This window comes from Humulus lupulus, chromosome 8, assembly GCF_963169125.1.
Source record: "Humulus lupulus chromosome 8, drHumLupu1.1, whole genome shotgun sequence".
Taxonomy (NCBI): Eukaryota; Viridiplantae; Streptophyta; class Magnoliopsida; order Rosales; family Cannabaceae; genus Humulus; species Humulus lupulus.
Genome location: NC_084800.1, coordinates 68,918,618 through 68,940,305, shown reverse-complemented (window position 1 = coordinate 68,940,305; position 21,688 = coordinate 68,918,618).

Below are 21,688 nucleotides of genomic sequence, written 5' to 3'. Positions count from 1 at the left end.
ACAGACTTACCGAAACCCCGAGCTCCATAGTCTGGTCAATGAGGCATGTGGGGTTTTCCCCCCTAAAAAATTTCCACACATTAGCGTCGAGGTTGCTACAATATTGACTTGCCCGAGACAACAGGTCTGAGCACAGATCGACCCCTAGCGTGCCAGCCACGTTCGCCAGAGGGTATTCCCGCACATGGGATGAGGCCACAAACTGTCGGACCATGGTCGGGGCGCCCACAGGTTTAGGAACTGAAAGGTCCATAACTTTTTTACCTTTATCCTCAGCATGTACTAAAGGAGGAAGAGGAATCTTCTTTCTATGAAGAGACGCCATAGTTGTCGGAGGCTCGTTCATGGTGGCTTTCAAGGTCACGGGAGTGGTGTCCTCAATCATGCCCATGGCATTGGGAGTTTAGACCTTGGGCTCGTTAGAGATGAGCTTTGAGGTCCCCAAGAGAGGATCCTCAGCCACTTTAGCGGCCTTCGGTGGAGAACCGCCCTTCTTCTAGGTGGCACGTCCCCTCTTACTACCTCTAGCCATAGGAGGCTGCCCCAGGATGTTGTCCCGGTCGGAATCCATCTCGCCTGAAAAGAACAAAGGAGATCAGTTAAACTGAGAAAAGAAAAACTATACACATGTTAAAAATAACTAAGTATCAGGAACCTAACTGGAGGACTCATTTGAGCTCAAACTCGGGAACCAGGAAATTCCCCTCTCTTCTGACGAGGCCACTAGAGTCCCCTCCCTAAAAGTAGGGGACATCCTCAAAAGGTCCCTATAGTCATTTGTACCATACTGCACAGTTACCCGATCCCAAACCTCGTTTAAAATATACTTTGTTTGGTATTGTCCTAACCAACTATCAAACCTATGGACTCTAAGGTCTACCCTCGACTAGGCCACGAAATTATTCATGGGGTCCTAAAAAAGAACCATTACAGCTTTACCTCCTCCCGACGAGCTCGTTGAGGCCTCGTCCTGTGCCTCATTACCTGAGCCTGAGGGTTCAATTGGACGAGATTTAGGGATAAGTGAGCTCAAGCCCACGTGTTTTCCTCTCATGGGTAGCTTTGTAGTGGGCACTGGGATGTCGTAACACCTCACATATTTATGATTGCCCGAGTCATCAGTGGACTCACCCTCTCCATAAGGTTGCAAAGTAGGAGCTTGTTTTCATGGAGAAGGTAAGAGAGGGATCGCCGACCGTAGGTAAACTTGAGGATAGCTTCCCTATGTTCCTTCATGGCGTATGTAGGTTGGGAACAGTGATAATTAATTGTATGAAAGATCTGAGTGAGTCAATCAAGCTCAAAAATGAAAGGGAAAGTCAAATCAATAAAGACCACAGCAAAATACTTACGAATTCGCTGTAAAGAGTAAAAGCGAGAGGGAGTGAGACCGTCCGTCCAGAAAAAGGCGGTCTTAAAATTGGAAGGATGATTGGGGAGATCCTTAAATAGTCATTTCTCCTTGGGATAGCTTGAAAGGTAGTAAAACCCGTCTCCGCCGTGAGCTCGGGAAGGGTTGCTTTTGAGGCAAAAGAGATAAAGGATCTCATGTATCATGGGTTCCTTCCACTTCATCTCCTGGTACAGCGATCTCAACGTAGTCAAAACCCTGTATGAGTTTGTCTGGAGTTGGAATGGGGCTATGCAAGTGCAGTCCAGGAAGCTTCGAAAGTAGTCCTTTAGAGGTAGTAAAGCCCCTGCTCGCAAGTGTTCATGACTCCAAGCCGTGAGCTTAACCTTTCTATCAGGATCACCATCGTCAGGGGCGAAACAACTCCTCTCATCGCAACTAGCGGGACAACATACTAACTGGCTGGAGAGCTTCAACCCATGGCAGGAGAGAAGCTAAGAAATCTGCTGGGTCAAGGTTATGGAGCTTTGGTAGTGTTCGGCCTCGAAAAAAGAACTCTCCAAGACCGGGATGGAAAGAGATTTGGGGGCTTTGGATGGCTGGTAAGATTGACCCCTCCATAAGGCTGAATGAGAGTTCACTAGGAGGATAGGCTACGGTGACTTTGAGTTTGGGGTTTAGCGAAATTGGCCGGATCTCGAGGTCCAGATCGGGATACACTGCAACTCACAGCTTCTTTCTTTTCCTCTCTTCGACCTTGTAAATCTAACTCGAAAATGGGCTCGTATATCTTCTTGCTCGCACTGCTCCTTGTTCTCGCAAATTAGTCATTGATTTCACGTAAAAGGTGATTCAGGTCTAGGAGATGATGCATGGTAAGGGATGGCAAGCTCGGGCCCCCACCAATTCTCAGAAGACTGTGATATCTAACAAGGGATAAAAAGGTGAGGGCTCATTATAAAAAAAAAAGGAGAAGAGGAAAGGGTTAAGATCTTGATAACTCAAGCTCGTAAGCTCGAGATAACGAGATTGCATTAATCAAGCCTAAAGGCTCAAATTGCTAGATTAACTCAAATGCCAACACCAAACTGTTATTAAGCTCGGGGCATCGAGAGTGTTCCCACGTGGGAGTGGGACGGTTATTATCAGTTTAAAAGAATCCCAAATTTCTAGGGAAAAAGTAGGCAATTACCCGAAAAGGCTTATTATCGGGATATGTGCATTAAAGCCCTAATCCAAAACCCTATTTCTTGAGCTACACAAAATTTGTAAACTAATACCCCATAACCTAAAAAGGCTCCATTTTTATCTGTTTTTACCAACAAAAAATTGGCCTAAATAATGTTTTTGATCAAAACAAACCTACCCAAATAAAAAAACTTATCTAGTTCAAAAGAGACCTTAAAAATCTGGTAGAAACCAGAAAAGCTTTCTCTTATGCACAGAAGAAACATGTAAAAAAAAATACAGAGTGGTAAAGACCAGAAAACTTACACAAGGTTGTTTATGGAAACGAGGAGATCGTCAACTGAAGAAGGAAAGCAGAATTGTTCTCACAGAGCTGAAGGTGGTGAGGTTGCTTTCTTTCTTTAGTTTGTAAAACATGCAAAGAGAAGTGCTCTAGTTCGTGGTTCTTTTTCTGAAAGCTAAAATGCAAAAGTGAATGAAGTGGTGAAGAAGAAAGGGTATATATAGGCAAAAGAAATGGTAAAAGTCGAATGGATTTGGACCATTTCATGATGAATTGAAAAGATCTGATGGATCCTATTCAATCTTGAAAATGGCAGAAAAAAGGGAATAGGGGAGGACGTGTATAGGTAAAAGGGTACTCAAGTACTCTTGGCAAGCAATCCCCCAGCAACACATGTCCACACTCAAGTGAGGTAGATAGGCACGTTTTACGAAAGTGAAGTTCAAAAGTTTCCTTCTGAGAGGATTCGAACCAACACTTTTGAGGGGAAAAATGTTACACCCAAATTTCGAGAATGAATAAATAACCTCAAAATATAGGCTCGAAATGAGTAAGCTCGAAAATAACAAGTGTTGGTTGTACACTTGTATAAATTGACCTGATGCCAGGTTTGGTCAATGATTAACACTCGAGCATGGGTGATATTGTTTGAGCTTAGAACTGTCCGTAGAACTCCCTTACGAACATTTCCCAGGAAACTATGCTTGCAGGCGGAAACTTAAAGAACCACTCCTGGGCCGCTTCAGAAAGTGTTGCAGGGAAGATCCTGCACCGAGCGTCTTCGGACACTTTCTGAATGTCCATCTGAATCTCAAACTTATTCACATGCGAGACTGGGTCCCCATATCCATCAAAGTTTGGGAGTGTAGGCATCTTGAACTTGCTGGGAGTTTTAGCATTAGCTATCCTCTGGACGAAAGGAGTGCCTTTCCTCCTATCGTGGTCGATGTAAGAAGTCCTTCCTCCGACCAGCTGCTGCACAGCCTGATTGAGTGCGTCTATCTGGGCTTGCACTGCGGTAGGAATTGCGGTGGCCTCCGTTGCTGGGGGGACGTTCTCGCCGTGCCTCTCGCGACGATCATTGAGCACATCTCTCAGGTCCTACTCTCTTCTTCGCTGCTCGCTACCACCGAGCCGGTTGAAGACATTATTTTGTCTGGGCTGCCCCCCAGCATCCCGTCTATTTGGCTGGTCGTCTTGAGGTATTTGGCTCCTGCTTTTACCTCTTTCTCCATTCTTCCCGCCGGCATTTCCCTTGCCTGAGTCAGCTTCATTGTATCCATGGCCATCTCTGAATCTTGACTGGCTATGGTGAGATCGGCTGTTCCCTCGATGCCCGTTCCTGGCTGAACCATCCCGAGCGTTAGAGGGTGGTCTGCGCTGGTCGTGGTGTCCCCGTGCATCAGCGTGCCGTGGGGGGCCCCGGACCGCAGAGCCTAACTCTGAGTCTCTCCTGTTGCCAGGAGGGTACCGACCTCTGTTCGGTAGGTTCGGCCCATCATCCCCATGGCGTCTAGGGCTGCGAGGTTGATGCTCGGCCCTATTCTGCCTCTGTTGCGGGGGATTACCCCGAGCAGCTTGGGATGGTGGCTGCACCTCAGGGTCCTGTGGGACATCGTCATGAGGCATCTGAGGCTGCTCGGGCCTTTGCGGACTTGAAGGCTGAATCGGTGGGCTCGGATTAGGACCCCTCTGGGGTGGCCCATTCATCAGTTGGTCAGGCTGCGAGGCAGGTGCAGCTTGATTTCTAGCCAACAGCAAGGCTGCCTCCAGGGCCGCCATGGCTTCACTCTGGCGGCGATCCACCTCTGCTTGCCTTTCGCTCAACTCTGCGCGCTGCCTTTCGATCTCCTGTTGCTGCCGCGCCATAGCTTCAGCGGCGATCTCCTGACTGGCCCTCAAATTAGCCAGTTCTTCGTGCAATGCGCCCAGAGTACTCTTCAGCGTCACGTCATCCATTTCCTCTTCTTCAAAATCCAGTTGCGGCTCATCTTCCGCTATGCTTGCAGGGGGAGGAGGAGGTGGTGGATTCGACGGTGCAGCGGCGGTTGCCTGCCCAATTTTCTTTCCTGCTTTCGCCATTAGTTTTCTCAACGGCAATAAATCAATCTCTCAATGAAAACACCAAAATGTTGACCCAAGATTTGGACAACTGACACGGAGTCAAAACGGAGTTGATATAAACGAGTGTATAGAGAAGAACGTAATGACAAAAGTAAAGAAAACATAGTAATTTATAGTGGTTCGGCCCCAGGATCTGGTAACGACCTACGTCCACTTAGACTGATATTGATATAAGAATCAGAAGGGTGATCAAAGAACCAGGGTTCAATGAGTTTCATACACCTCTGAAGAACGATACAGGTTTACTTGGAGAATTACTATAGTTTTGAATGATTAAAAAGCGAAAAAAAGAGTCCCTTCCTTTGAGCTATCTCTTGCTATTTATAGGCTTAAGGAGGGTTACAAGAGATTGTTACAGATATTCTTCCCTGAATAATCGGATATCCAAAAGATTGTATGAGATAAATTCGGGATTCATAAAGATCTTCCCATAAAAGTTGCCTTGTACCCGGAACCATCGACCAGACTGATCGCGGGTAAGAGGGCTTACCCTGCCTCTACTGTGTCTTCTGGTCGATACTCTAGCAGACGCTTCCAGGTGTCTGCCACGTGTCCAGAGATTATTTTCCACGTCACCAATGCTGATTTATTGGATAACAGCACATTCCTTGGCACATTGCTTGTATCTAGTATATATATATATAAATTTAGAATTCCTTAGAACAAAGCAAGACCTAACTGAAAAATTAATTATTTATAATTGTTTTCCATATTTTCCCCCTATGACACGTGGCATGGCCAAACGGGTCTGTGGGCCCTTAGAAGAGGCTCGGGCCCAACCTGGGCCCAATGAGCGAGGAACGAGGAAACCCTGACAGCCCAAACCATATCGAGCCCAATGACGAGTGAGTGGCGCGAGCATTTTAAAGGGACTGGGACTGAGATGCAAGCCCGAATTACCTTCCTTATCACACCAAATCTACATCCTCCGGGATGCAAATTGTGGTGGCATACAAATTGTTTCCAAGAGATGGATCCTATCAAGACTCTAGGTGAGTTCTCTACCATCAAGATGTCCGCGTTGACAAACGAACCAGGATCCTGGTAAATGAACCGGGACTTCGATAAATGAACTTGAACATTGGTAAATGAACCCGGACCAGACATCCGGATAGTACGAGCCTAGTCTTCCCTTATGCTGACGTGTCCCCGAGAAATCCAGCAGTTGGTCCCTTAACTAACCTGCATAATGGGGTACGCATGGAACGTACATTGTTCCTAGGAAATGGTACTACCACTACTCTAACAAATCTTGTCCCCAGGATATCCTTGGTAGCCCACGCAGATCAGTCTGTACTACGTACAAAGGACAATTGTAAGGCTTCACCACCCTAAGTTGACCCAATGGGCCCAGATTAACAACCCTTAATTATGTTACATTTCTTGTATTATGGCTCCATTAGCGAGTAATTGTAATTATATCCTTTTTGGGCCCGGATTAGTCCGGCCCAAGTGACATGACTGCCTATAAATAGGGTCAATTGTGCACTATAGCGAGGATCCCAGATTTTCTCTTGTAAGCAAAACACTGCTGACCTTGCAGAAAACCTCCATTGTCAAAACTCTCTAAAGCTTAATACTAATGACTCGTGGGGCTTATTAACGCCCCAACCACGTAAAAACGGTGATCTTATTTATTTCTTAGCCTTTATTTCTAGCTCTTATCTTTTAATATATTTATAGTTTCCGAAAAACTTGGTAAATATTTTGGTGCTTTTAGTGAGAGTTGAAGAAAGCTTGAATCAACCTCGATCATATGCAAAAATGGTGAACACCAGGAGTATTGTGTTTGATCTTGCTCACCCACAACAACAAGACAATGGAGAACCATTTACAAATCAACCACTTCCTCAAGACCAACCAGAGGATGTGCCTTATCATAGACCCCTGTCTGACGACTCCCAAAACTTCGAAGAAGGGGGTGACTACGATGAAGACTACTACGAGGAGGACAGAGAAGGATATGAGACCATGAAGTTGAGAATCCCGTTGATCCTGACGGGAAGGACGTGGAACCTGAGCAAGAGGATCTAGAAGTGGTCCGTCTGAGGCAACAAGTCCTGGACCAAGAGGCAAGAATGGTGGAACAATAGGAGACCACCCGCCAGATGCAATAGTCCCTCCTAGCTCTTCAAGCTTTTATTGCTGCGCAGGGATTTGCAGCCAACCCTTCAACCGTTCCTCCCCCATGAACGCAGTCGCCTATCCTACCTATAGGAACTGGCGTGCCAAAAAACGCAACCCCTATTTCTCCTCAGGGACGATCCCCACATCCCGAAGTCGGCCCGTCAAACCCAATTCAAGAAAAAGGGAAAGCCAAAGTGGTTGATCCCGTCGAAAAAGTAAACCCCCACAAGAAAGCTTCTCCTGCTCTGAAAACTGGGGCTGACCCGGGGCAATTCCCTAAGAAAGAACGGATGAATCCTGTCCCAGGACGGAATCATCTGAACAATCCGCAAGGGAAGTGCCCGCAGGGTACTAAGCCTTAGAACGTCCCTAGACCGGACGGTCAGGGAGGACGCTTCTATCCCAGCACTTCTGTGAACAAGGATCACAGAGGGCGTAGACACAAAGAGGACCCAGAAATGGTCAGTTCAGGAGACGGACTTAACGCCCAGAAGGAGCGGGCCCAGAAAGAAAAGATTCTTCCTTGAGGAGGCGACTTGAGGAATAACCTCAATGACAGGAGAAATGAAAGAGTTCCCATGGATGATGGAATGGCCATGCAGTTCATGGAACAGTTGGCCGCTCTAAAAAAGGTCACAGACCGCTTGGCCTGAAAACAAGAAGGCGGAGGTTCTGATTTTGAAGATGAGGAGAAAGAGTCGTGCTCCAAACACATCCTAGACGTCGTGTTACCCAAAGGGTTCAAGATGTCGGACATACCCACCTACACCATAAACACTGACCCCAATGATCATTTGTCCCACTACAATCGCCTGATGACTGTAGCCCATGTCTGCGACAACAGAAATGCCTATGCTTCTCGATCACTTTATCCAGACCTGCCAAAGAATGGTGGAAAAGGCTCAAGATGGGATCAATCTAGTCTTGGTCCGAATTGTAGTCAGCTTTCCGTAAACAATTTATGGGCACCCAAAAACTTGACATGGAAGTAAGTGTGTCGTCTAATATCAAGAAACATCCTACTGAAACCCTTAGGGCTTACATTCAAGGCTTCACGAAGGAAGCCTCAAAGACTAAGGTGGATGATGGACGGTGCCAGGTAGCTCTCCAATCAAAATTAGAGTTGGATCCCCTCTCTGGGATGACATGCAATGCAACAACGGCAGCCACCCTCGAAGAATTTAAAAGGAGGGTACAGGGCTTCATCAATTGGGAAGAGGCTTGAATCCAAGCCTTTGAATGGGAGCTAGCATCAAGTCAACAACACAAACCCTTCCCAGGTACGGAGCGTAGTACCCAACAAACCTCTATCCGGCACCTCCAATGGTGTTTGGATCTGCTGGATCCCTCGGGATACCATTCATGGCCCCAACTGTCTATGGACCCACTTCATCAGGATATGCTCCAGCTCCGTCAGCCCCTTTCTCCGAATACGAAATAGCACCAACCGAGTATAGTTCCGCTCCCGAAGGTGCCCAATAGACCTACGCTGGAGCGGCTGAGGCGAGCATCAACCCTTCCTGGGGAAAAAGGTTTGGAAAAAGTCAGAACCGGTCCGACCCCGCGAAGAATGGAAAGAAGGGGTATGAACCCCAGTATACAGAGTACACAAACTTGGTAGACACCCGAGAAAACATCTACCTTGCAATGGGCAACATAGTCCATTACCGAAAACCAAGCCCCATGTTTAAAGGGGGAAAGAACTTGAGGGACACCAAAAAAAATGTGTGCCTACCACAAGGATGTGGGCCACACAACTGAAGAATGTCGTCAATTGAAGGAAGAGATCAAGAATTTGATCAAACTGGGACATCTCCACCAGTGGGTCAGAATGCCAACAGGAGTTCCGGGACTGTCAGCAGCGCCTGGACAATCTTTGGCCCAAGGTGCGCAGGGGCCATACCAAACTCCTCAGGGAGGGTATGCTCCGAGATCGAGAGGACAGGCCCCTCAGGGGGGGCCCAATAGTGCAATCACCTAGAGGTCCTATGGCTTCAGGGCCCGGGATGTCGTATCCTCCCGGAACCGCGCCTCCCCGAGTAAATGACCACGTGGCCACCATATCTGGAGGCCCGCACCTGGGAGGACCGTCCCGGAATGATCAGAAGAGATACCTCAGCGAGCTCAATCAATACCACGAGATGTGTGCATCGGTCCAGACTCTAGCCCAGCGCCCAAAGCTGATGAACCTGCCCATAACATTCATGGAGGAAGATGCCTGAAATGTTCATTTCCCACATCATGACCCTTTGGTTATTGACGCCCAAATTGCCAACAAGAGAGTATCCTGAGTGTTGGTGGACGATGGAAGCTCCGTCAATGTCCTATTCAAGCCATCCTTCACAGTGATTGGCTTAACAAAGGCAGATCTAGCCTCCTGCCCTATGCAGATCTACGACTTTAATGGGGATTCATTACTCTCGGTGGGCAAGATTCAACTCCCCGTGTTGCTGGGGAATGAGGTTCAGAGCTCATTCAAGTACTGCATCTTCGTGGTGGTGGATTTCCCCACTAAATACAACGTGATCGTTGGGCGCCCGACTCTAGTTGACTTTGGCGCCATCACCTCCATCTGCCATCTATGCATGAAGTTCTCATATGATAACGACAGAGTGGGAACTTTATGGGGAGATCAGAAGAGAGCCCAAAAATGTTATCACGTCACCGCTCGACTAATCTTCATGGTCCACGAAGAGTCTCTCGAAGGGGAAAATGTTGATCCAATCCCACCACCACAGCCAGCACGGAGGGTGGTCCGGGAGGGTGATGAATTGGATCTGCGAATAGAGGAGGATAGGGCATTAGAGCCCATGGAGGAGGTTGAGGAGGTGTGCATCAGTGACACCAACCAGACCAAAGTGATCTGGGTAGAGAGGAACTTGGACTCGGAGATCAGGGCTACCATAATTGCCCGAGTAAAAGGGAACCAGGACGTCTTGGCCTGGCCTCACTTAGATATGATCGGGATCGACCGCAATGTCATATGTCACACCCTTAACATTCACAAGAATGCAAGTCTCGTCTGGCAGAAGCGAAGGCCCCTCAAGTTAGAAGTTGAGAAGTTGTCCTCGATCAACTTCATCCGGGAGGCCTTGTATCTCGTTTGGCTGGAAAATCCGGTGTTGGTGCCAAAGCCAAACATTACATGGAGGACTTGCATTGACTTCACGGACCTCAACAAGGCATGCCCAAAGGATTACTTCCCTTTGCCCCGAATTGACCAGATGGTGGATGCTACATCTGGGTATGAGTTGTTAAGCTTTCTGGATGCTTACTCTGGCTACAACCAGATCTCGATGCATGTAGTAGACCAGGAACACCAGTTTCCAGTTGGATAAGGGTGTATAATACTATATTTTCATGCCCTTCAAGCTCAAGAATGTTGGGACCACCTATCAAAGACTGGTCAACATAATGTTCCAGAACCAACTGGGGAAGAACATGGAGGTCTATATAGATGACATGTTAGTCAAGTATAAGACATCGGCCTAACACGCAGATGACCTAGCAGAAGCATTTGCCATTATTCGGATGTACGGGATGAAGCTAAATCCCAAGAAGTGCACTTTTGGCGTGGCATCCGGGAAGTTTCTGGGCTTCATAGTAAGCTCAAGAGGGATATAAGCCAACCTGGACAAGATCAGAGCATTGATCGACATGTCGTCGCCACGAAAGCACAAAGATGTTCAAAGCCTGACGAGAAGAATAGCAGCTTTGAGTCACTTTGTGTCGAAGTCCCCGAACAAGTGCATCCCAATCTTCAACATATTTTCGCAGAAACTAGAGGTTCGAGTGGACAGTCGAATGCAAAGAGGCTTTCCAAAAGTTGAAGGAGCATCTGGCCCAAGCGTCAATATTGTCGAAACCGGTAGATGGGGAACCAATGTACCTATATTTGGCAGTGTCAGAACACGCTATCAGTGTCTCATTAGTGCGAGAAGAGGGAAAGGTCCAACTCTCAATCTATTACGTAAGGAAAAGGTTGCTAGGCACAGAGTCCAAATACCCTTTAATCGAGAAATTGAAATTTTTCTTACTGACCGCTTCCAGGAAGTTAAGACCTTACTTTCAGGCCCATGTCATCAAGGTATTGACGAATCATCCCCTACGACAAGTATTACAGAAACCCAAGTCATTGGGAAGGCTTTTGAAGTGGGCCATGGAGTTGAGCCAATTTGATATTGCCTATGTCCCTAGAATCTCCATCAAGGGACAGGCCTGGTCGACTTCATTCTGGAATGCACCGGGATAACCGAGGATGAAGAACCTGTTGACCCCGTAATGCCTTTTTGGAAGATCTTCGTGGACAGAGCCTCCAATGAGAACGGGGCCGAGATCATCCTGATATCCCCTCAAGGTCACCAGTTGCAAAGCACCCTACGCTTCCAGTTCGAAGCGTTGAACAATGAGGTTCAGCACGAGGCCATGCTGGCTAGGTTACTCTTGGCCCGGGAGATAGGGGCAGAGAACATTAAAGTCCACAACGACTCCCAACTGGTGTTTAGGTAGATTTTGGGAGAATACCAAACAAAGAGGGAGAAGATGGCAGCCTACATGGCGTAAACCTGAGAGTCGCTCCAATCTTTCAAAAGATACTTCATCCGCCGAATCCCTAGGGAACAGAACATGTTTGTAGACACACTGGCAAAATTGGCCATGGATTTTGAACCACGCCTTACTCCAAGAATCCCTGGATCTCATCGAAGAGATCCAGGAAGAATCAAAAGTGCAGTTGAAGATGTATCAGGGAAAGATCGTAACACATTTTAACTGGAAAGTTAAGAGCCGTAGGTTTGGAATCGGCAATCTAGTCCTAAGAAGAGTCTTCCATGTATATCAAGATCCAGGAGTGGGGGTTCTAGGACCAAACTAGGAAGGACCCTAAGAGGTCCAAAATGATGTGTGTCCGGGAACAAATCACCTAAAGTGGCTAGATAGACCAGAGGTCCCAAGGGCCTGGAACACAGAACACCTCCGCCAGTACTATCAGTAGTCGGGAGAATTTAATTCTGCTCTTTCTAACACTTTTTATTTCAAGTAATGTATGCCCTAGGCTCTTATTTAATGAAAATGTTGTGGACAAAACACCATGAGAAATGTCGTAAGAAAAGAAAAAGTTCAAGTCTGTCTTCAATTTTTACACGAACAAGTGACCCAAGGCTACACTCTTTGATCACTTAGGGGTAAGACCATCTATGCAAGTCTAGGATTGAGAACAAAAAAGGATGCAAAGCTCAGAGCTAAGTCCTAATCCAGACTCATATAGACTGGGAGTGACAGTCAGAATCCCGTGATCCGATGGGGAAAGACTAGGTAAAAGTTGTGCAATCCCACATCACCTGGGAAAGTCAAGTGTGATGATTCTAAGACTATGTAGGTATGGGACTACGCATCTGAATACGACTTAAATGGATTGATGGGTACTACCTATGCCAACAAGATGCATCTTCTTTTCAGTAGCCCATCATTTGAGAACTCCAAAGTTAAGCGTGCTTGACCTGTAGTAGTCTCATGATATGTGACCTCCTAGGAAGTTTTCCCAGGAAGCGTGTGATTGAGGACAAAGCACGCTGGAAAGACTCGTGTTGGTTTGTAGGGTAGTCATCATTCCAAGATGCAGCCATAGTGACGTGAGGCATTACACTGGGGGTTCAAAACTCAACTCCCAGCAAAAAAGGATGCAAGGCTCAACGCCCAGTCATAACCCGAATCCGTGTGGTCTGGGGGGTTCAACCAAAAAAGGGACGCAAGGCTCAAAGCCCAGTCCTAGCCCAAACCCATATTGTCCGAAAGGTTCAAAACCCAACTCCAAAAAAAGGATGTAATGCTCAAAGCCCAGTCCTTATCTGGATCCATATGGTCCAGGGGGGTTCAAAACCCAACTCCCAAAAAGAGTGGTCCAGACCTAACATGGTCCAGGATAATCTAATCATGGCCCCCCATGAACGGTCCAGGACCGTTGGAACTTAAATCTTAGGTTTATATTGATTAAGTTTAGTCTTGTAAATGGTCCAGGCCGTTAGAACATAAACCTCGGGTTCAAGATAAGTTAATCAATTAAATTCTACCTAAGTCATATTTTTAACAGTCCAGGTTGTTAAAATTAAGTCATGCCTAAAAAGTCCACAACGGTCGAGGCCGTTGGAACCTGAACATCAGAGTCAAGACAAATTAAGGATGACAATTGATAACTCCTTAACGGTCTAGGCCGTTGGAACCTGAAACTCAAGTTTGAAATAAGTTAATTAACTAAGTCATATCTGAGAAACCCATAACAGTCTAGGCCATTGGAACCTGAACCATAAAGTCAGGATAAACTAGTTAACTTATATTTGGTAAGTCCAAAACGGCCTAGGACGTCGAGACCGGAACTTTGGTTTCTCCTAATGATCATGGCCATTGGAACTAGGAGTCCACATTTAATCTCAATTCATGCATAGTGGTAAAACACTTAGTGAATTTTTGAGAAAAATAAATAAATATAAAGTGGGAACCATTATGCAAAAGCAAAAACCAATATAATAATAATACGGATGGATAAGCAATTGTCTTAGACGCACTTGCACCCGTAAAAAATAATGTGTTTACAAAACCAAGAAAAGGAAAGAGGGAGCCCCGATGTAACACCCTACTACCTTAGAGCCGTTACTAAGTGAGTTTAAAATGTGCAATTAACTCGCTAATCGAGGTTTTAGGACAAAAGTGTAATTAAACCATAATCAGAGTCATAAACTTGAGAATAAACCTTTCAATGAAAATTATAAAACGTTTAACATTTGGGATGCCAAAAACATTGTTTAGAAATATTTACAACTCAAAATATAACCAGAGTTGACTAAACGACAAAATTTAAGTTTAGTACATTCATCCCTCAAAAGCACCCCTGGCTGTGGAAGCCAGGCAGACCAGACATGTACGCATCACTTATCTCACTCACGATACTCAAGGTTGATCGACTTTCCCATTGCCTTTACCTGCACCATAGAGCACCCGTGAGCCGAAGCCCAGCAAGAAAACCCTCACAAGCAGATAATATATGCAAATCAAACACTTAACATAAAATCATGCCATCATCAGGCTATACACATACGACCATACCGTCCCAGGCGCTTTACCAAGCCCTGGGTTTGTGGTCTATACCGTAAGGATATCCCAGGTATCCCTTGGGGACTCGCCCTGGCAACTCGCACTCCGCGTGCTAAACACTGCTCCGGCCCCTTGCCATTCTCGGCCTTCACCGTTCCCGGCCTTTGTCGTTCCATCATTTATATACACACATAATATAACTAAACAGATATTTAAACACATATAAATTCAATCAAAGGGCCACACCCTGCAACACAGTCGTATAGGGCCGAGCCCTGCAACTCAATCATATAGGGTCGAGCCTTGCAACACAAGCTCTATGGGAACAGTAGTTTTCTTACCTGCGTCCCGAGCTTTCCAGGCACTGATGTCCCGAGCACAGTTCCCTAGTCCGAGCCTCGCCGAAACCCTAATCACAACACATTAACAATATCCACCCATCAAGTTCTTATCCATTAAATAGCTTTGGGTCATAATTCTAATCTCTGGAACGTTGAATTCTATCAATCCGGGTGATAAAATCCATCCCGAGCCTTAACTATTGAATTCCCGAGCCTAAAACCTCTCTAGAACCCAAAAATGCACTAAGCGCCGCGGCCCCCAGCTCAACCCAAGGCCCTGCCTCAAAATAGCCTACACGCGCCGCGGCCCTTCTTGAAGGGCGTCGCGGCGCGCCTTCAATTCCAAACGCCCCAAGTTCTAAGGGGCCGCGGCTCAGCAAGAACAACGCTGCGGCCCGACCCCTCGAGCCCAGAAAAACTCACCATTTTTACCTCAAAAACCAGTCCAATTAACCCCAGAATCAAGCCAACAATCTAAACTAATCATCACAGAGATTATACTATAGATTCAGTAACAAAACCTAACAAGAACTCAAGCCAAAAACCTCATCAAACTCAAAATCAATTCTTCACCCAACATACATGCATACTCTAAGAAAACCAACAGAAATTTCAAGCACAATCCTTATAATTTAAAACTTACCCTTGCTGAATTGAGTCTCTGAGTTGATCTCCTAAGCCCCAAGCTCCTAGCCTCCAAAGCTCTAGCTTGATTTCTAGCTTCCAATTAGTTTTCACCAATAGAACCTCCAAGATGTCACTAAGCCTCCAAGAGTAGAATAGAAATTGAGTGAGGGAGAGGGAGTGGGTCGGTTTAGAGAGTTCCAAATGATTCTTTGTTTTGTTTTATTTAACTTAAGTCTATAAGGTTACCTCAAGGCTCGGGGTACCAAAAACTTCCTCGAGGGAAAAATGGTAAATTTCCCCAATACTCCCTCCTAGGCATTCTAACCTCAAATATATCTCCAAATTTTTATTTCCATAACCCAATAACCCCATAAAATGTCTAATATGCAAAATACCCCTCGACTCGTCCCGAGTCGGATTTTCGACCCGGTTGTGACTTTCTAGCTAACCGCTCCCTAGAACTGTCTTGGTTCGTGCAACACAGATATATCACAATTATTCGCAATTATCACATTTATGCCCTCAACGGGCTAAAATTACAATCATGCCCCAAATAACCAGATGGGGCCCACATGCATATCTAATTCACCTAAAGATGAATCTCTAATCACATATTAACACAAATTCACATATTGTAACAGTAAATCACTTATTGCCCTCCAGGCACGCTAGTCAAGGCCCTAAGTCTTATTAGCAAATTTGGGTCGTTACACCCGAACTAAAGTACAAAGGCTCAGGCCTGGGCTCCATTCTGGTTTGGGACATCTGGAGCGTTCTCATCTTGCTGATCCTCAGCAAGAAGCGCTGCATCCTCTGCCCTCTTCGTGGCCGGATCTAGATAGGGGAGGAGATTCATATTCTTATCTTGGAGCCAAGCCATGTAAACGACATCATCAAAATCCATCCCCAACAATTCGTGAGCCTGCTCCTTCTCCTCGTGAGCCTCCTCACTCAGCTTCATCTCCAGCTAGGCCATGGCCTCCAAAGCCTGGTTTTGCGCCGAGAGACACTACCTTTTCCCACTCCTAGCGAAGTTGGACCTCGACCGCCTCCAAGAGCGCCTTGGTAGAAGCTTTTGAGCCACGAGCACGAGATAACTCTACCTCCAGATTCTCGACCAATTTCTTGTGTTCGACATCTCTCTGGGATAGAGCCTCCTCATGCTCAGCTCGAACCCAGGACAGAGCCTCCTCATGATCAGACTGGACTCGGGCAGCCTCCTTGGCAAGGGCTTCCTTGGCAACTTCGTGTTGATTTACAGCCCCTCTAGCTCTATTTGGGTCATCTCCAACTTCATCGCCATCTCTGCCATCAATTCCGCGTTCTTGTGAGCCAGCAGGGCATCCTGGAACAAAGCAAAGTTAGAAAACACAAAAGGACAATGATATTAAAGAAACAAAATAGATAAGTGGTTCATCATAATGACTTGATGATGAATGGCCTAGGAGACAAAGAATGCTTCTTTGCTCACCAAGGTGGCATAGCGTTTAAGCTGAAGGGTGGACATTGTAGTCCCCACCTGGGCTAGTAGATTTGCAGCAAGCAGGGTCGTGTCTTGCCCCAACTTAGGCTGAAAACCCATCCTGGATGCCAGCCTATCCATGATCTACTGAAGGGCGTTGAAGGCCTCCGAACGTTCAAAAAACTCCGCCTTCTGGTAGATGAGCAAGGCCCGAGCTACCTCGTCCCGTTTATCGCGCCCCTCGTCCCAAGCCCGGGTCATCATCTTCATCCTCTCCTCCAAGTTGATTGAATCCTCTTCCCCATGAAGGGTCGGGTTGACAGGAAGCTTCAGAGCATCCAGGAGCTCTGTCGTAATAACAAGACTCTCACTAGAGGAATGCTCCGTGGCTAAGGAAAAATCCTTTGTCTTGGCCTTCTTGGCCCGCTTCAAGGAATCCAATTCGACAAAGTCCATTTTCCTTTTACTCCTCCCACCTCCTTCCGAAGGCTCCTGCTCCAAATTAATGACCTAGAGAGGAGCAGGTGGGGATGAATGCTGCTTAATCGGCGCCGATGGGACCAAAGCTACAACTTGAACTCCCTTGGATGCTCCCAGGTCCAGTTTTGAGTCCCCGATTATTAGCTCGATTATTTTCTTCCTTGTCAGACCCTTGGAAGATTTCTATGCTGAGGCCTTGGCAGCGACAGCCCTAGCCTCGATCATTTCCTTCATCTTAGCCACTGGATTCGACATGTCCGAGTCACCTGAGATAGGAATAAAAAATGGATTGGTAACAAAGGAATGGGGGTGACAGACAAAAATAAAGGAAACATGCAAGTCTAGAGTCCTCTGGGACAAACCCTTATCCATGGAATGGGCATGACTTAACTCTCTTAGTGCAAAAGAATGAATTTGGTCCCCCATGTCATTCGGGTCCAAAAAGCTACTGTACTGAAGGAACCAGGATGATTACATAAGGTTCAGCATGTCTACAGCAATAGGGCAAGTGTGACAGTCAGAATCTCGTGATCTGTAAGCGGAAAGACCGGGTAAAGCTGTGCAATCCCACACCGCCTGGGGAAGGTCAAGTGTGATGATTCTAAGACTGTGTAGGTATGGGACTACACAATTGAAGAGGGCTTAAATGGATTGATGGGTACTACCTATGCCAACAATATGCATCTTCTTTTCGGTAGCCCATCACTTGAGAACTCCAAAGTTAAGCATGCTTGACTTGGCGCAATCTGATGATGGGTGACCTCCTGGGAAGTTTTCCCAGGAAGCGTGCGAGTGAGGACAAAGCATGCTGGAAAGACTCGTGTTGGTTTGTAGGGCCAATCGTCATTCCAGGAAGCCGCCATAGTGACGTGGGGCGTTACAAATGGTATCAGAACCTTGACCCAGCCGGAAGTGTGGCCGATGGGGACATCAGGCCCGTAAGGGGGGGGGGTGATTGTGACAGTCAGAATCTCGTGATCCGTAAGGGGAAAGACCAGGTAAAGCTGTGCAATCCCACACCGCCTGGGGAAGGCCAAGTGTGATGATTCTAAAACTGTGTAGGTATGGGACTACACAGTTGAAGAGGGCTTAAATGGATTGATGGGTACTACCCATGCCAACAAGATGCATCTTCTTTTTGGTAGCCCCTCACTTGAGAACTCCAAAGTTAAGCGTGCTTAACCTGAAGCAATCTGATGATGAGTGACCTCGTGGGAATTTTTCCCAAGAAGCATGCGAGTGAGGACATAGCACGCTGGAAAGACTCGTGTTGGTTTGTAGGGCCAGTCGTCATTCCAGGAAGCAGCCATAGTGACGTGGGGCGTTACAGCAAGGAAGCCCCACCTTGCTAACAGTCTCAGTCAAATAATCCTGGTATTGTTGCCTATTTGTAACTAAGCCCTCATTGTGAGGGGTGTAAGTTAAAACCAAAGGTGTTTTACCTTGCCTCGAAATGCTAGCCCCGAGAGCTCCAATGTTGGGCTGCCTCCCCTCAAGAAGGGAATCCAGTTCCTCAGATTCAGCCCGCTCTTCATGGCGCACATGCTCCGTTTTCTTTTTCTCTGCGTCCGCCTTGACCACGACCTCCACTACCTTGATGTGAATAAGGGCGAGATCCTCTCTTAAGGCAGGATCCCTCTCGCGTTGTAGCCCTAAGAAGCTAGGGGCATTCTATTGATTGGTGGGTGACAATCAACTTGAGCAGCTAGAGGTTCTCTGTGGTCACGAATCCCCCCACATCCAGCTCCTCGGCACTAAGGGTGCCATAATAATTTTTTTTTTTTTATCCAGGATTAACTTAGTGAGCAGAGTTTGAGCGTATGGACGTGAGTTTCCAATAAACTAAACAAAGGGCTAAATGAAGAATGAAGAAGGATGACTTACCCACACGCTGAAAGTCCAGCACCAGGGTGGGATTCTTCTCTAGGAGGAACCCAGATGTCATGAACCAGTAGTGCCTAACATCCGAGGGATGTTTCCGCGTGCTGAATGGAGCCGGACTAATGCCACAGGCCTTTAACTTATAAAACTCATCCCGCGTCTTGTCTTGGGAATTCAGTTGCGACTCCAGCTTGTAAAAGTGCAGCACCTCCGCGGGGGTGGGTGTCACGATCTCCTTCGAAGCACAGAATATGTGCCATCCCGTAAGCAATTAATATGCTTGGGGCAACAACTGGAAAGACATAATCCCCACGAACTTGAGGAACTGCGCAAATAGTTGTGGAGCGGGAGAGTAGCTCCTACACTGATATGGCCTGTGCTGCAGGCCCCGAACATGCCCGCTCCAGTATGAGCCTTCTCTTCTCTCCAGGCCAGTGTGTTGTAAAAGAGCCCTGGGGTCGACTCTACTCCGAGGGCCATCTCCAGCTCGTTCAGCATCCGGTAGTTCTGGAATTCGTTCTTTTCCCCGTCCATTTCCCACGTGTTGCCAGTGGGAAGCTTGTGCCCCTCTAGGACTACAGGGCCCGCTTGGACCTCATCTTCTGGATGCAAAGTAACGCCACGACCCATGATCAAAGACCTGGAAGCGACAAGAAAAGCGAAAGCCAAGCAGTTAGCACCAAAACCAAAGAAAATTGGTTAAGGTACGGGGATTCTCCTAAAACTGCTTGGAGAGGTCCCCTCCGGACCTAGATCCGGGTCCAACAGAGATCCCAAGAACATAAGGCAGGAACTAAAATACTAATAAATTAATTTACCGTAACGATTTCAAGGCATCTGAATTCAATGATCCGGGACAATCAATCCCGCACCACCAATCAAACTATCTATGGTATGAGGTGTTATCTAAAAACCCAATCATTCATCTCTACCACTACCACTACCACTACCTAGAACCACCCTACACGGTGGTCGCGGCCCTAACAGAAATACAATCGCGGAAATAACATGGCAATAAAAATGACCAAATGAAATATGGAAACGACCAGAAAACTTACTGTTGCATAATGGATATGGAATTCGTTCAAATTCAGGCGACAATGCCGGCAAGAATTCAGTCTTGAATTGGAGGAGACAATGCGGCAGTTCGTCAATGCTTCCAAACTAGTTAGCCGGGACAAAATTTTCTGATTGCTGGGTTAAAAAAGGCTTCGTCGGAAACAAACGGGCCCGAAGATACACTAACCGCCGGAGAAGTTCATCGGCGACTTCGGACATACAAAGCTTTAGCTCTCTGCTCTCTAGATTGAGAATTTGGGATCAATAAAAATGTGGAAGTGAGTCTATTAAGGTATTTATAGGGAAGAAAAGTACTATTCAATCAACCAGACTACGATGAGGATCCCAAGACTATCCTCATCCAACGATCCCGGATGGGGCAGGGGCATTAATTGGCCAAATCGAGTACTAAATTGTGGATTCGTCAATCCATGATCTACGCCTACCTCATCCAACGGTCCACATTGAAAATCCCAAAACAATCCCCATCTGACGACTATGGATAGTACAAAAGCATTAAACAACCCACTCGAGTGCCCCAACACATCTTTTCGTACAGTCAGGACGCTTCACGAAATGTGCTGACACCCATCGGTCACCTCGGTCGTCAAATGATTCTCTCCAGATTTCTAGGGCGCGAGTGGTACAAACACACCATCAACTTGGAGACACTTGTCTAGAACCTTGGGAATGTGAAAGGACAAGGGTCGACAAATTGGCCCCAAGTAAACAAACCCCGATCCTGGTAAATGAATTGGGACTTAAGTAAACGAATTAGGATACTTGTGATTGATCTGATAGAAATAATGCAAGTCTCCACCATGCAAATACGGATGACGACTTAGGGGGTAAATGTTATCCATATTTTCCACCTATGACACGTGGCATGGCCAAACGGGTCCATGGGCCCCCAGAAGAGGCCCGAGCCCAACCTGAGCCCAGTGAACGAGGAACGAGGAAACCCTGATAACCTAGACCATACTGGGAACAATGATGGGCGAGTGGCGTGTGCATTATAAAGGGACCGGGACTGAGATGCAGGCCCGAATTACCTTCCCGATCTACATCCTCTAGGATGCAAATTATGGTGGCAGACTAATTGTTTCCAGGAGACGGATCCTATCAAGAATCTAGCTGAGGTCTCCATCATCAAGATGTCTGCCTTGACAAACGAACCTGAGTCCTGGTAAACAAACCCGGACATTGGTAAATGAACCCGGACTAGACGTCCGGATAGTATGAGCCTAGTCTTCCCTGATGCTGACGTGTCCCCGAGAAATCCAGCAACTGATCTCCCTAACTAACCTGCAGAATGGAGTATGCATGGAACGTACACTGTTCCTAGGAAACGGTACTATCACTACTCTGAAAAATCCTGTCCCTAGGATCTCCTTGGTAGCCCACACGGATCAGTCCGTGCTACGTACAAAGGACAGTTGTAAGGCTTCACCACGCCTAAGCCGGCCCAATGGGCCCAGATCTACAACACTTAATTATGTTACATTTCTTGTATTATGGCTCCATTAGCGAGCAATTGTAATTATATCCTTATTGAGCCTGGATTAGTCTGGCCTAAGTGACATAAGTGCCTATAAATAGGGTCAGTGTGCCTATAGGGAGGATCCCGAATTTTCTCTTGTAAGCAAAACGTTGCTGAACTTGCAGAAAACCTCTATTAT